Below are 12,883 nucleotides of genomic sequence, written 5' to 3'. Positions count from 1 at the left end.
ATTTGGTCAAGTAGTCTAATCACCCCCCTCTAGACATACTTTCGATCCTACAAGTGGTATCAGAGCTTTGGTCTCCATTTGCTTTGATTTCCATAGCTTTTGGTGATCATAGCCTTGGTTTCACAACCTAGGAGAGTATGGCGTCTAGTGAGGGAAATTACCACCGTAGAGGTCCTTACATTGATGGTACTAATTTTGCTAGTGGGAAGCATAAGATGAAAATGCATATTCTTGGACATAACCCCGCTGTTTGGGCTATTGTGTGTATTGGCTTACAAGGTGAATTCTTTGATGGGAGAGAACCGAACCGTGAAGCTACCGCGGAAGAGTTGAAGATGCTGCAATACAATGCTCAAGCTTGTGATATTCTCTTGAACGGATTGTGCCCCGAAGAATTCAACAAAATCAGTTGTCTTGAGAATGCAAAGGAAATTTGGGATACTTTGATTGATATGCATGAAGGTACCGACTCTGTCAAGGAATCCAAATTGGATGTGCTTCAAAGTCAACTTGACAAGTTCAAAATGAAGGGTGGTGAAGGTGTCGCTGAAATGTACTCTAGGCTTGCTCTCATCACAAATGAGATTGCCGGATTGTGAAGTGAAGAGATGACCGATAGATTCATCATCAAGAAGATCCTAAGAGCCTTGGATGGAAAATATGATACTGTGTGCACATTGATCCAAATGATGTCCAATTACAAAGATCTCAAGCCAATGGAAGTCATTGGAAGAATTGTTGCTCATGAGATGTCACTCAAGGATAAGGAAGAGCTTCACAACAAGTCAAGTGGTGCTTACAAAGCCTCACGTGATACTCCCACATCATCAAGTGAGAAACAAACCTTCAACAAAGAATTGAGCCTAATGGTGAAGAACTTCAACAAGTTTTACAAGAGTAGAAGCAAGGAAAGAAGTTCCAAGTCAAGGTCCTACAATGACAAAAGATCTTCTAGTCGTGAGCACAATTTCTACAATTGTGGAAGATCCGAACACTATTCCAATGAGTGTACGGCTCCATACAAAAGAAGAGAAGATTCTCCTAAAAGAAGAAGTAGAAGAGAAGAATCACCACCAAGAGAGAGAAGGAGTATAGATGAATGTTATGAACGAAGAACACCGCGGAGAAGAAAGGATTCGGGAAGGAAGGACAAGTCATCAAAGAGCACAAGACAAAGACATCAAACTCATGTTGGTGAATGGGTATCCGGCTCCGACTCCGACGATCACTCCGAGAGAAGTTATCACTCTGACTCCGAATATACTCAAGATGAAGGTCTTTCCGGTCTAGCACTTGTGTCAACCAACTCCTACGACATATTTAACTCACCAAATGAAGGGATTGGAAGTTGCTTCATGGCAAAAGGCCCAAAGGTATCACACCCCGAGTATGTTGATTTCAATAGTGATGAAGATGATTTGCTAGGTGATGATGATTTACTTGTTGACAACTCTAGTTATGAAAACTATGATGAACTTGCTATTAATCATGCTAATCAAGATAAAATGAATGACAATGATAAGAAGGAGATTGAGCGTCTAACTAAAGAACTAAACACTCTTAAGTTAGCTCATGAAACTACCTTGGAAGATCGTCGAGAACTTTTAAAGACTCACGAAAATCTATGCCTTGAAAAGCTCAATCTTGATCAAGAGCATGAGTTCTTAAAAGCGATCAATGATGATCTTTGCAAGAAAAGTTCTTCTTACATTGCCAAGCGTTTACTATTTTCTACATACATTCCACAACTTAAATCTAGCAACAAGAACAAGAAAGATTCTTCTTCTAGTAGTAGCAACAATCATGCTAAACCCATTGATGTTGCTTCTACTAGTTCTCTTGATTACACTAATGATTCTCTTAGCCAAGTTACACTTGAGCAAGAAAATAGATTATTGAAGGGAATTATAGAGAAATGTGTTTACAAGAGCCTTGCCGAAAGTAAGCAATTTGAGGAAATTGTACACAAACAAGGAAGACACCGGAAGAATCAAGGTGTTGGTTTTGAATGAAAGTTCAATGCCAATGGAGTTGAGTGGGAAGAAGATCAATACCCCGAGACAGAATTTGTTCCTCAACAAGAGAAGTATGATCCTACTTCTTTCCAAGGAACACAAGCTCAAGGTGATCTTCCACCACAAGACCACAAGTTAAAAGGCAAGGACAAGCTTAAAGAGGATATTGATGCATTTGAAGAAGCACCTAAGGCCTTGGTCAAGTGGGTTCCCAAGGCTACATCAAGTTCCACTTCATCAAGTATGACTACAACTCCAAGGATTCCCATCAAGATGGTGCGGATCCCTAAGAAGAAGAACTAGAGAGTTCTTGAGGGTGACTCCGCAACATACCTCACGCTTATCATCTTGGCAAGGACAAGTGCAAACAACTTCCATATCTTGCACTAGTTCAAGGAGTCACTGTGGGGACCCCGACTCATAAGTCGAGATCACCGAATGCACGTGTATAGTGATCCCAGAGATCAATGCTCACTGAACACACAGAAGCTGAATAACAAGAGTCTTACATCCATACATACCGTCTTACACAAATTATGACCATTATGGTCAAGTCTTACATAGATAAAGCCATAAGGACTGAACACCAAATAAACTTAAGCAGCGGAAATTCTTCGTCGGTAAGTAGAACCCATGCCGTCTGCCTTAACCCTACAGGCATTCTGACTGGGAAACGCCCTAGTTCGCATGTTCGTCTCCAAAGAACTCTTCTTCGAACTCCTGTTCTTCCATGCCTGGCGAATTAAATAACCAGTGGAAAGCCAATGAGCACTTCGAATGTACTCGCAAGCAACCCATGATTGGAACAGGGCACAATGATGCAATGATATAGCACTAAGTAGGTATTTTGCAGAAAGCTAGTTTTGAGTGCAATGACATGATCTATCAACATGTAAAGTATGCATCATGAGAGTACAGACATCCGTATGAACAAGTTACAGATATCAACATAAACAGAGTTGGACACCAATCCAAATTGATCATCGTGTCAAGTCATCTGACTTAACCCATTTAGCTCCATCAACACACACACACATGGTTTGTAAAATTCTAGACGTAGTTTAAGCAGCACCTCCCAACTATCCTTGTCCGTGGACATGGCTATTCGAATAGTTTTACACTCTGCAGAGGTTGCACACTTTACCCACAAGATCCGGGGAACTTCCGTGTCATCCACGACCCGCGGTACCTCAAGTACCCGGGGTAAGCACCTGATCACTATCTTTCCCTAGACGACACTAACAAGGAGTCCACTCGTTGTTCCATATCCTCACGATGTACATCATACGAGACTCACTCGAGATCGTAACATCCGAGAGGGGACACAACGGTGTATCCGATGCCCTGTGAAAACAGTCATGGCCGCCCTACCTGGCACGACCCCGTCCCGAGAGAGAGCACCAACTCTCCCCCGTCACTAGTAATGCGGGTCCCAAGCTAGTATCGGCCTAGGTAATCAATAATGCCCTTTCCCATACAAGGGTAGAGTGGTTGTGCATGTAAGGTTGGGACAGTCGACAAATCTTAAATCTAATCCGTTTTCGAAAACAACACACACACTTGCCTCGGTACACCACTTCATCATCAAGTGGTTACCCATCTCATTATCTCCCTCGGGCATAAGTGGCACCCGACGGGGTTTTCGAAAGGTCTTTTGAAAAATACTTTGTCTCCTTCACCATGCATATTCCCGTCCCTTTTTGCGTAGCAACTACTTTAGCATCCTATCTACTCCCACCGGCATAACCCTCATAAGAAGGTAGGGTCATGCACAATGCAAGTATCAACGAGGAAGTAACGGTGGCAAACCACCCCATGTGGTTACCACAGTATCATGTCTCCGATGCAAGCAATAAAAGTGTTATATGACATGCATAAAAAGGGTATCACAGCCATGGTCAAAGGGCTACTTGCCTGGCTTAGCAAAGTCTTCTTGGGTCTTCAAGGTTTTCTGGTCCAACCCCTTCGTCGGCAACGCAATCTATCGTCACAAAATAATAGCGAGAAAAAAATAAGGCAATAATAAAACAGAAAAACCATAGTGCTGAGAAAAATGTCAACTCATTTTTGTTAAATACTAGGGTGAAAACTAAGAAGGGGAAAATTCCTAGTTTTGGATTTGGAGTCATGGAAATAGTGCTAGGAATTTTAAATGACAGGCATAAATGCTCAAATTCAAATTTAAATTTAAACAGTGAAGAAAAGTTGGTTTGATAAGAGTGAAAACTGCACCAATAAATAGGTGGGATTATTAAAAGAATTTAGGAGTTGGAATTATTGCATTTGGATTATTATTTAATCATGTGGATTTTTTGGAAAAGTTACAGTAAAAGAAAAGGAAAAAGGACACTGTGCAACTGGGCCTATTTGGCCACAGTGTAGCAGGCCCAGGGGGAATGCAGCCCGCGCAAGGCTGCCACGTCGAAGGCATATTTGAGAAATATGCTTCCAGCCAACGCAGCAAACCGGTGCGCGCACGTGTGTTTTAAACCTGACGTGTGGGACACACACGTCAGGACATGAGGCTGACGGACGGGCCCCATGGCCATCGTAGTCAACCTCGGGTCAGAGAGGGCGGCGAGCTCACCGGCACCGCTGTGGTCGACGGCGAGGCGATCTGAGGGCACCGACGTGCTCAGGACGGAGTCGCTATTCGGGTGGAGGTGGAGTTGGTCGCCGGGGTGCAGGGGTTCGCCGGCGACGAGGAAGCCGGCGGCAGAGCTTCGGGAGGTGCTTGCCCCAGTCGATTCCAGCTGTAATAGAGAGGGGGAACAGAGGGGAAATGGTCAGGGAGGTGTGGAGGTTCCAGATCAAGAGGTAGAAGAGGCGGAGAGAGCCTGTACCCTGAGATCGACCGCGACCCGAGGCAGCGGAGCTCGAGCTCGATCTCGAGCACGGGTGCTCCTGGAGGAGAGTGGAGGGCATAGGGGGGCGATTTGGAGTAGGTAGGAGCGAGTGGTGGTGAGGGAGAGGCTCAGGGAAGCCTTTAAGTAGGCGAGTGTAACACCCTCGATGCGACTATAGCTCCCATGTGTCGAGGCACGACTTAGAGACATAATCGCATTGAAGGCATATGTCGCAAGTAAGGTAATCTTGACACATCCCATGTATTATATAATAAAGGGGAGATAACATAGTTGGCTTACACTCGCCACGTCAATCAAGGTACATAAATAACATTACATCATCCAAACACTCATGGCCTGACTACGGCGCCAAAATAAAAGATAACCCAACATGCGACACGGTCCCGATCACCCCCAACTGGGCACCACTACTAATCATTTGGAAAGGAAACATAATAACGCTGAGAGTCCTCGTCGAACTCCCACTTGAGCTCGAGCGCGTCACCTGGAGCGGAATCATCAGGCCCTGCATCTGGTGTAATAGTAAACTGTGAGCTACAGGGACTCAGCAATCTTGCACCCTCGCGATCAAGACTATTTAAGCTTATGGGTAAGGCAAGGTAAATATAAGTGGAGCTGCAGCAAGCGACTAGCATATATGGTGGCTAACCTGTTCGCAAAAGAGAGCGAGAAGAGGAGGCAAAGCGCAAGCGAGAAACTAGAGAGCAACCTGTGCAAGCATTACTCCAACACCGTGTCCACTTCCCGGACTCCACCGAGAAGAGGCCATCACGGTAACACACTCAGTTGATTCATTTTAATTAAGTTAAGGTTCAAGTTATCTACAACCGGACATTAACAAATTCCCATCTGCCCATAACCGCGGGCTAGGCTTTCGAAAGTTCAAATCCCTACAGGGGAGTCCCAACTTAGCCCATGACAAGCTCTCACGGTCAACGAAGGAATAGACCTCCTCCCAAGACGTTCCAATCAGACTCGGTATCTCGGTTCTTCAAGACACTTCGACAGGTTAAAACAAGACCAGCAACACCGCCCGAATGTACCGAAAAATCCCGATAGGAGCTGCACATATCTCTTTCTTAGGGCACACTCAGATTGTCTTAGGTACGGGTAGGCCAGCCCAGAGTTGCCCCTGGTGGCCACCGGTAGCTGACAGGTGGACCAACACTCAGAGGAGCACTGGCCCGGGGGGGTTTAAATAAGATGACCCTCGGGCTCCGGAAACCCAAGGGAAAAAGAGGCTAGGTGGAAAATGGTAAAACCAAGGTTGGGCATTGCTAGAAAAGCTTTAATCAAGGCGAACTATCAAGGGGTTCCCATTATAACCCAACCGCGTAAGGAACGCAAAATCCGGGAACATAACACTGATATGACGGAAACTAGGGTGGCAAGAGTGGAACAAAACACTAGGCGAGAGGCCGAGCCTTCCACCCTTTACCAAGTATATCGATGCATTAATATAACAATATAATATAATGATATCCCAACAAGTAAATAAAGGTTCCAACAAGGAACGGCCTCCAATCTTCACCTGCAACTAGCAACGCTATAAGAGGGGCTGAGCAAAGCGGTAACATAGCCAATCAACGGTTTGCTAGGACAAGGTGGGTTAGAGGTTTGACATGGAAATTTGGGAGGCTTGAAATCAAGTGGTAGGCATCGTAACATTGGCATAGCAAAAGAGCGAGCAAATCTAGCATAGCAAAGATAGTAATGATTTTGAGGGTATGATCATCTTGCCTGCACAGTTGTCAGAGTTGACTAGATCCTCGAAAGGAAACTCAACGGGCTCCTCGTTAGCGAACTCGTCTCCCGGATCTACCCAAACAAGACAAACAAGCAACAAGGACACAATCAACCACGTGCAATGATCAAACAATGCGATGCAAGGATGGTATGCTATGCGGGATGCGATGCGGGATGCATATGCAAGATTTGACAGGAAATGCAAGATCCTGGCCTCAACTCGGAAATCCAAGTGTGCCACTAGAAAGATGAGATGAAATTGCTTGAAAACGATATAAAGATCACCGGAATCGGAGTTACGGTTTCGAAATGGCAAGCGATTCAATTATGACACTGGTCTGCGATTTACAACAAGTGGTCATCTAAATGCAATGAGATGAACATGATAAAGCACCCAAACATGACAACAAAATACATGGCAGGGATGCATTCAAGATTCTTAACAAAAGTCTAGCACTGAGCTACGGCCAATTCATCCATTAAAAGGTTCAAACAAGCATGGCAAAAATGCATATGGCAAACAAATCTCAGACTTAGTGAAATTAACACTTGTCTGGAATTTCAGATCAGGTAGCCCTCTTCGGAGCAACAAAACTACATGCTACAGGACCTGAATATGGCAAAGTAAAGCATGGAATGGAGCTACTCAAAGAGCTTAACAAAAGTCCCTTAGTGACCTTAAGCCAAAAGGGATCAGAAAATACAATTGCAAGCATGTGAACATGGCAAAAAACATAATCAGATCACAGACTTAGTGAAAACTGGAGCATGCTGAAAACAGATATCAAGTAGGCATGTTTACGAGCTCGATGCACTCACTACGGAGCAAGTCATGATAAACTAAGCATACGCCCATCAACAATACACAAAATACAAGCTAGACATGGCAAGAACAATAGCATAGCATACACGGATCAACTACAACATCATCGGCAAAATTGCAAACAAGTTGACAATCTGCCCAGATTCACAAAGTAGCAAAAATAGAGCTCGATTGACTCAAGCTAGGGTGCTCCGTAATTGCAAACAAAGACATGGATGGATAGAGCACTACAAGATTAACATAACACCCTTACTGATCATCCTCAAAATAGGCACGGAACACTCGGAAACAACAAGAACATATGGCCATATGAAATAAACAGATCAAGGACTTAGTGAAATTTCTAAGTCCCTGAAATCAGCACTACCAAGTGCCCCACTTCGCAAGCTTGTGCTAGTCACCACACACATCACAATAATACATGGGTTGCACCTCTGGAAATATGACAAAACCCTTAACAAAACATATGTAGAGATCATGGGCAGATCATGCACACAATAATCATGGCAAAAATGACAAATATGCAAATGGAGTAGCAGATCTGATAATTATCTCAAGTAGCCCTCTTCTAACAGCATTCCGTGCATCAAGATGAACTCAAATGAAAATTATGCAATGGAATGAAATGATGTACTCTTTGAGATGAACATTTTGATATGCTATATGCCCAAAACGGAGCTACAGATGAGGAGATACGATGCTATGAACATGAGCACATGGATCTGCAATCTCAGGACTTAGGAAAAAATCGAGGTCAACCCTAGGGTTAGCCCGGATCTGGATCTGGCGCACGCCGACCGAGGAAAGTCCGGCGAGCTCGTCGGGGAGGCAAGCCGGCGGCTTGCCGGAGAGGAGAGGAGGCCGGGCGGCGGGGCGGCGGACCCGGCCGCGGGGCGGCGAGGCAGCGATGGCGCCGTGGTGGTCGGCGAAGGCGGCGGCGTCGGGCGCGCGGGGCGGCCGGAGAGGCGGCCGGAGCGGGCGGCGGTGGCGGCCGTCGACGCCGGCGAGGGGCGTGACGATGGCGGCGGCAGCGCAAGGGACCGGCGACGGGGAAGAGGAGGCGCTGGGCGGCGCTGGCTCTTCGGGCCGGGAGGGCCGGACGCGGGCCCCGCGGGCCTTGGCGGCGGCGGCGGAGTGGGCGACCGGGCGGGCGAATCAGACAGTGACAAGTGGCGGCGGCGGTGTGGAAATGGACATGTCCGGCGGCGGGATTTTTTTCCGGTCGCGAGGAGAGAGAGAGAGATCTAGGGTTTGCCCCAAAAATTTCGGGGAGTGATCTTTAAATAGAGGTGGAGGGAGCTAGGAGAGTCCAAATGAGGTGCGGTTTTCGGCCACGTGATCGTGATCGAACGCTCTAGATGATGGATCAGGTTTAGGTGGGTTTTGGGCCAAATTGGAGGGGTGTTGGGCTGCAACACACACGAGGCCTTTTCGGTCCCTCGGTTAACCGTTGGAGTATCAAACGAATTCCAAATGATACGAAACTTGACAGGCGGTCTACCGGTAGTAAACCAAGGCCGCATGGCAAGTCTCGGTCCAATCTGGAAATGTTTAATCCCCACACACGAAAGAAAGGTAGAAATGACCACCGGAGGAGAACGAAGCGCCGGAATGCAAAACGGACAACGGGGAAAAATGCTCGAATGCATGAGATGAACATGTATGCAAATGCAATGCACATGACAACAACACACGGAGACAAAAACCTGAACCCGAGAAAATAAAATAACTTAATGCCGGAAACGGCAAGAGTTGGAGTACAAATTGGGTAAGTTACATCCGGGGTGTTACAGCGAGCCACGGCTCACCGTCGACCCTTGCGCCGGTGACGTTGTTGTCGTTGCTGTGGGTCACGGGGGTGCGTGTGGGCGTGTCTGGGGTGCTCGTGGGTTCAGTCCAGATCGAGGGAAAGAAGAGAGAGGGAGCAGGAGGCTAGAGGCGCCGCGCGTGTGAGCATGCTCACTGGTGCGCTCGAGCGGTCGTCGCGCGTGCGAGCTGGGGCGAGAGGAGGGAGAAGGAGGATGGGGCCGACCAGCTGCCGTGTTGCGGACGTCGAGGCGTCTTGTCGGGCGCGCTGGGGAGGCCCGAGGTGGCCGGAGGTGCTTGGCAGGGGGCAGCTACAGTGCGGGAGTGCATTGTAGCGCGCTCCAGAGCACCCAAATGTCCGGCATGGCCATTTTCTTTGCAATGTGGGCACGGCCCAAGGTGTCTGGTGGCTCTAGGGGGGTGTAAAGAATGGGGGAGGGGCATTGGATGCCCTGGGTGGCCACTGGGGTGAGGAGGGAGGTGAGAAAGGAGAAGAATGCTGCTGTCCAGAAGGGTAAATGGGGATGTTTCACTCTTCAATCATTGAGCTGAGGCCAGGGAAGAGTTACTGGAGGTAGGAGAGGACTAGGAGGAGCTGTGGTAAAAAGTTGAGCTCAAGGAGAATAGTGTTAGTGGTCAAAATGGTGATTTTTGAAAAGTGGCAGAAGGTGTTTGATAATGGGTTGGGTAAGTAGATTATTTTAAAATGCCATGAGACTCCACGGGGTGAAATGACACATATAATTAGGGCCTTCCCCCAATTTGGAGCTTATTTGGGCAAAGTTGCCAATGCAACTTTTGTAAACCCTAGAAATTAGCAGAAATGAATTTGTGTAGATCTAGTTGAGCAAAGCACTTCCCGTTGATGAACCACTTGGTGTAGTGGCCTCATTTGGTCATGTGAACTTGCTCACAAAAGTTGGGGTCAAGGAGAGAAAGTTGGTAGTACAAACTTGTTCAAATTTGATTCTGGTCAGAGAGGGTTTTGGGGCATTTTGGTGAACCAAAATAGTTTGGTTTGGGCTGAAACTGTGGAATATCATCATATTATGCATATGTGACTTGCTAGAATTTTCCTGGATTTATTGGAAAATATTTCTTGTAGAAATATTTCAAATCCTTGAAATGGGCAGAAATGGTTTTGGGAGGTTTTGTCCAATATTTTGATCATGACCATGTGTTGAAACTCATATATATGGAAAATATATGTCCACTGAGTTCTGATTTTTCTCAAATATTTTTGAAACAATAAAATAATTTTTCCCTATTAAAGACCATTTCTGGCCTTAAGAAAAAGCTTTTAAATAAAATAGGAAAATAACTTTTAAAATTATATTTTTGTGGTTTATGGGATCCTATATCTAATAGGTTTCAAATATTCTCTTTGAAATATTTTTCATAACCCAAATCAAGTACTTGTAGTGCAAACCTCAATTCAGGGGTTTTTGGAAAACTAATTTTTGAAAATACTATTTGGCCAAATTATTTTTGTAAGAAAATACTATATTGCACTATACACATGGCATGATCATTGGGCAGAAGTTTGTGGCAAAGAGATGAAGTACAGAAGGTGGAGTTGTGTTGACTTTAAAGAGCACTTGAAAAACACAGAGATAAAACCAACTCCAAATAAAAGCCAATTGATGCAAAAGTTTTTGTCACACCACACTTTATCATGATTTTTTAGCTTAAGTGTTGTGGCATGAAAATCAGGGTGTGACAGTCACAAGCCCTCTTATTGGTAAGACAAGGGACAAGGTAACCTAATGCTTTCATGGACATCATCCTATGTGACCATCACTCTATGTCTATGGATATCCTTGTTTGTTCCTTGTGGGACTAACCCATGTAGGTATTGAAAGTTCGACTCACTCCAAAGGATTGCTCCGAATGATCTACATCAACATTGAGCATCTACATCTTCAACACCTACATGAAGTCATCATCGACAAAACCCAAGGTTAGTTCATCCCTCTTAGGGGGGATATCACATCTAGGGGGAGCTTTACTCTAATCAATTTAGCTAAAACAACTCTAATGATGTGAGCACAACAATTCTTTATGTAAAAATGGCAACCCCACTTGTGCTTAAACGATGAGTATGACCTTTGGTCAAATGTTCTCATTTGACTCCTAAGTCCATATACTCATATATAGATGACCTAGTCATCGCCAAATTGCTTGATAGATGCTAGAGTGATTGTGCATGCTTTGTCACATATTTCATTTGTCATGTTATTGTGTGAGCATGTTCATTGCATATTTCACTCATTCGAGGACATCCATTTTTTCTTTGATTGTTTGGCCTTTTATCTTTTGCCAAATGGATGGACAAGAATGCCTAAGAACTCCCTCTAGCTATCTATGCTTTTCTCATCTCAAACTCTATTCATCCTATATCACAAAGTTTGATCAATTCAGATTCGAACCACTCTGTCTGAGGAGCACTTGGAGTCCCCGATTCGTCATAGACTTAAACTTCCAAAACCTCTTTGTGCATTTTGGTATGACCGAGTCATCCATTTCGGTCACACCGAGATCACTGTCGGATGTGGGGTTCCGGCTAACCCTTAAGGTTCGAACACTGGGGTGCGCGCGAAGTCTTTCCCTCCTACCGATCTACGCTCTAGCTCACTAAGATCTTGCGGACGAACTCGACGAACTCGCAACATAGAAAGACACAGGGTTTATACTGGTTCAGGCCACCGTTGTGGTGTAATACCCTACTCCAGTGTGGTGGTGGATTGCCTCTTAGGCTGATGATGAATAATACAAGGGAAGAACAGCCTCCTGAGGTTGAGGTGTTCTTGTGCTTTCGGACTTGTGTGTATCTCTGGGTCTGATGAGATATCTCTTCTATACTGTGGTGGCTAGTCCTATTTATAGAGGCCCTAGTCCTCTTCCCAAATATCGAGCGGGAAGGGAGCCAACAACGGCGGGCAAATTTGAAGGGGGACAGCCAGTACGAGCCATCCTGACAAAAGCGGTCTTCGCCTGTGAAAGGCTCTGGTGGTGACGCTGTCTTGGGCTCCACGATGACCTCTGTCTTGCGGTCCATGGTCTTGGTCTTGTTGCACCGAAATGGCAACCTTTGCCCGATGTCTCGGTACTCCGCGGCTGCGCTTGCCCCCTTTACGCCTAAGAGGAAACAAGGACGCTGCGTGCGCTGGCGCCCGCCTGGTGCCCGCCTGGTGTCGATCGTCATGGCTGATGTCACGAGAGCCTCATGAGGTTCGCCTTGCCTTGATATCTCCGCCCCTCGCGAGCCTGCCTGACTAGGCCGCTCGGGACGAGGTCTTGTGTTGTCCGCCTCGCGAGGCTTGGACCCTCGCGAGGGTCTTGGATGCTTTGTTGGTGAAGATGGGTCGTATGGCCTGCTGGCTCCACCACGCCGCGGGCCGCAGGCAGGCATGTCTAGGGACCCCCGTTCCCAGAATACCGATAGTAGCCCCCGGGCCCAAGGTGCGATTGGGCTTGGCTTCACGGCGAAGCCAAGGGTCAAGATCGGAGCACCGTGGGCCCCAAAAGCCTACGGCCTCGATTGACGCGTGGAGGTTGATTGGATGCGGGCATCTCTGCTTCCCCACGTTGCCTCGGCAACTGCTTGACCTGAAAAAAGGCTGGCG

This window comes from Triticum urartu, chromosome 4A, assembly GCF_056163025.1.
Source record: "Triticum urartu cultivar PI428250 chromosome 4A, HENAU_Tu73, whole genome shotgun sequence".
Taxonomy (NCBI): Eukaryota; Viridiplantae; Streptophyta; class Magnoliopsida; order Poales; family Poaceae; genus Triticum; species Triticum urartu.
The sequence above is the reverse complement of the archived record's forward strand: the minus strand, read 5'-3'. Positions refer to the sequence as shown.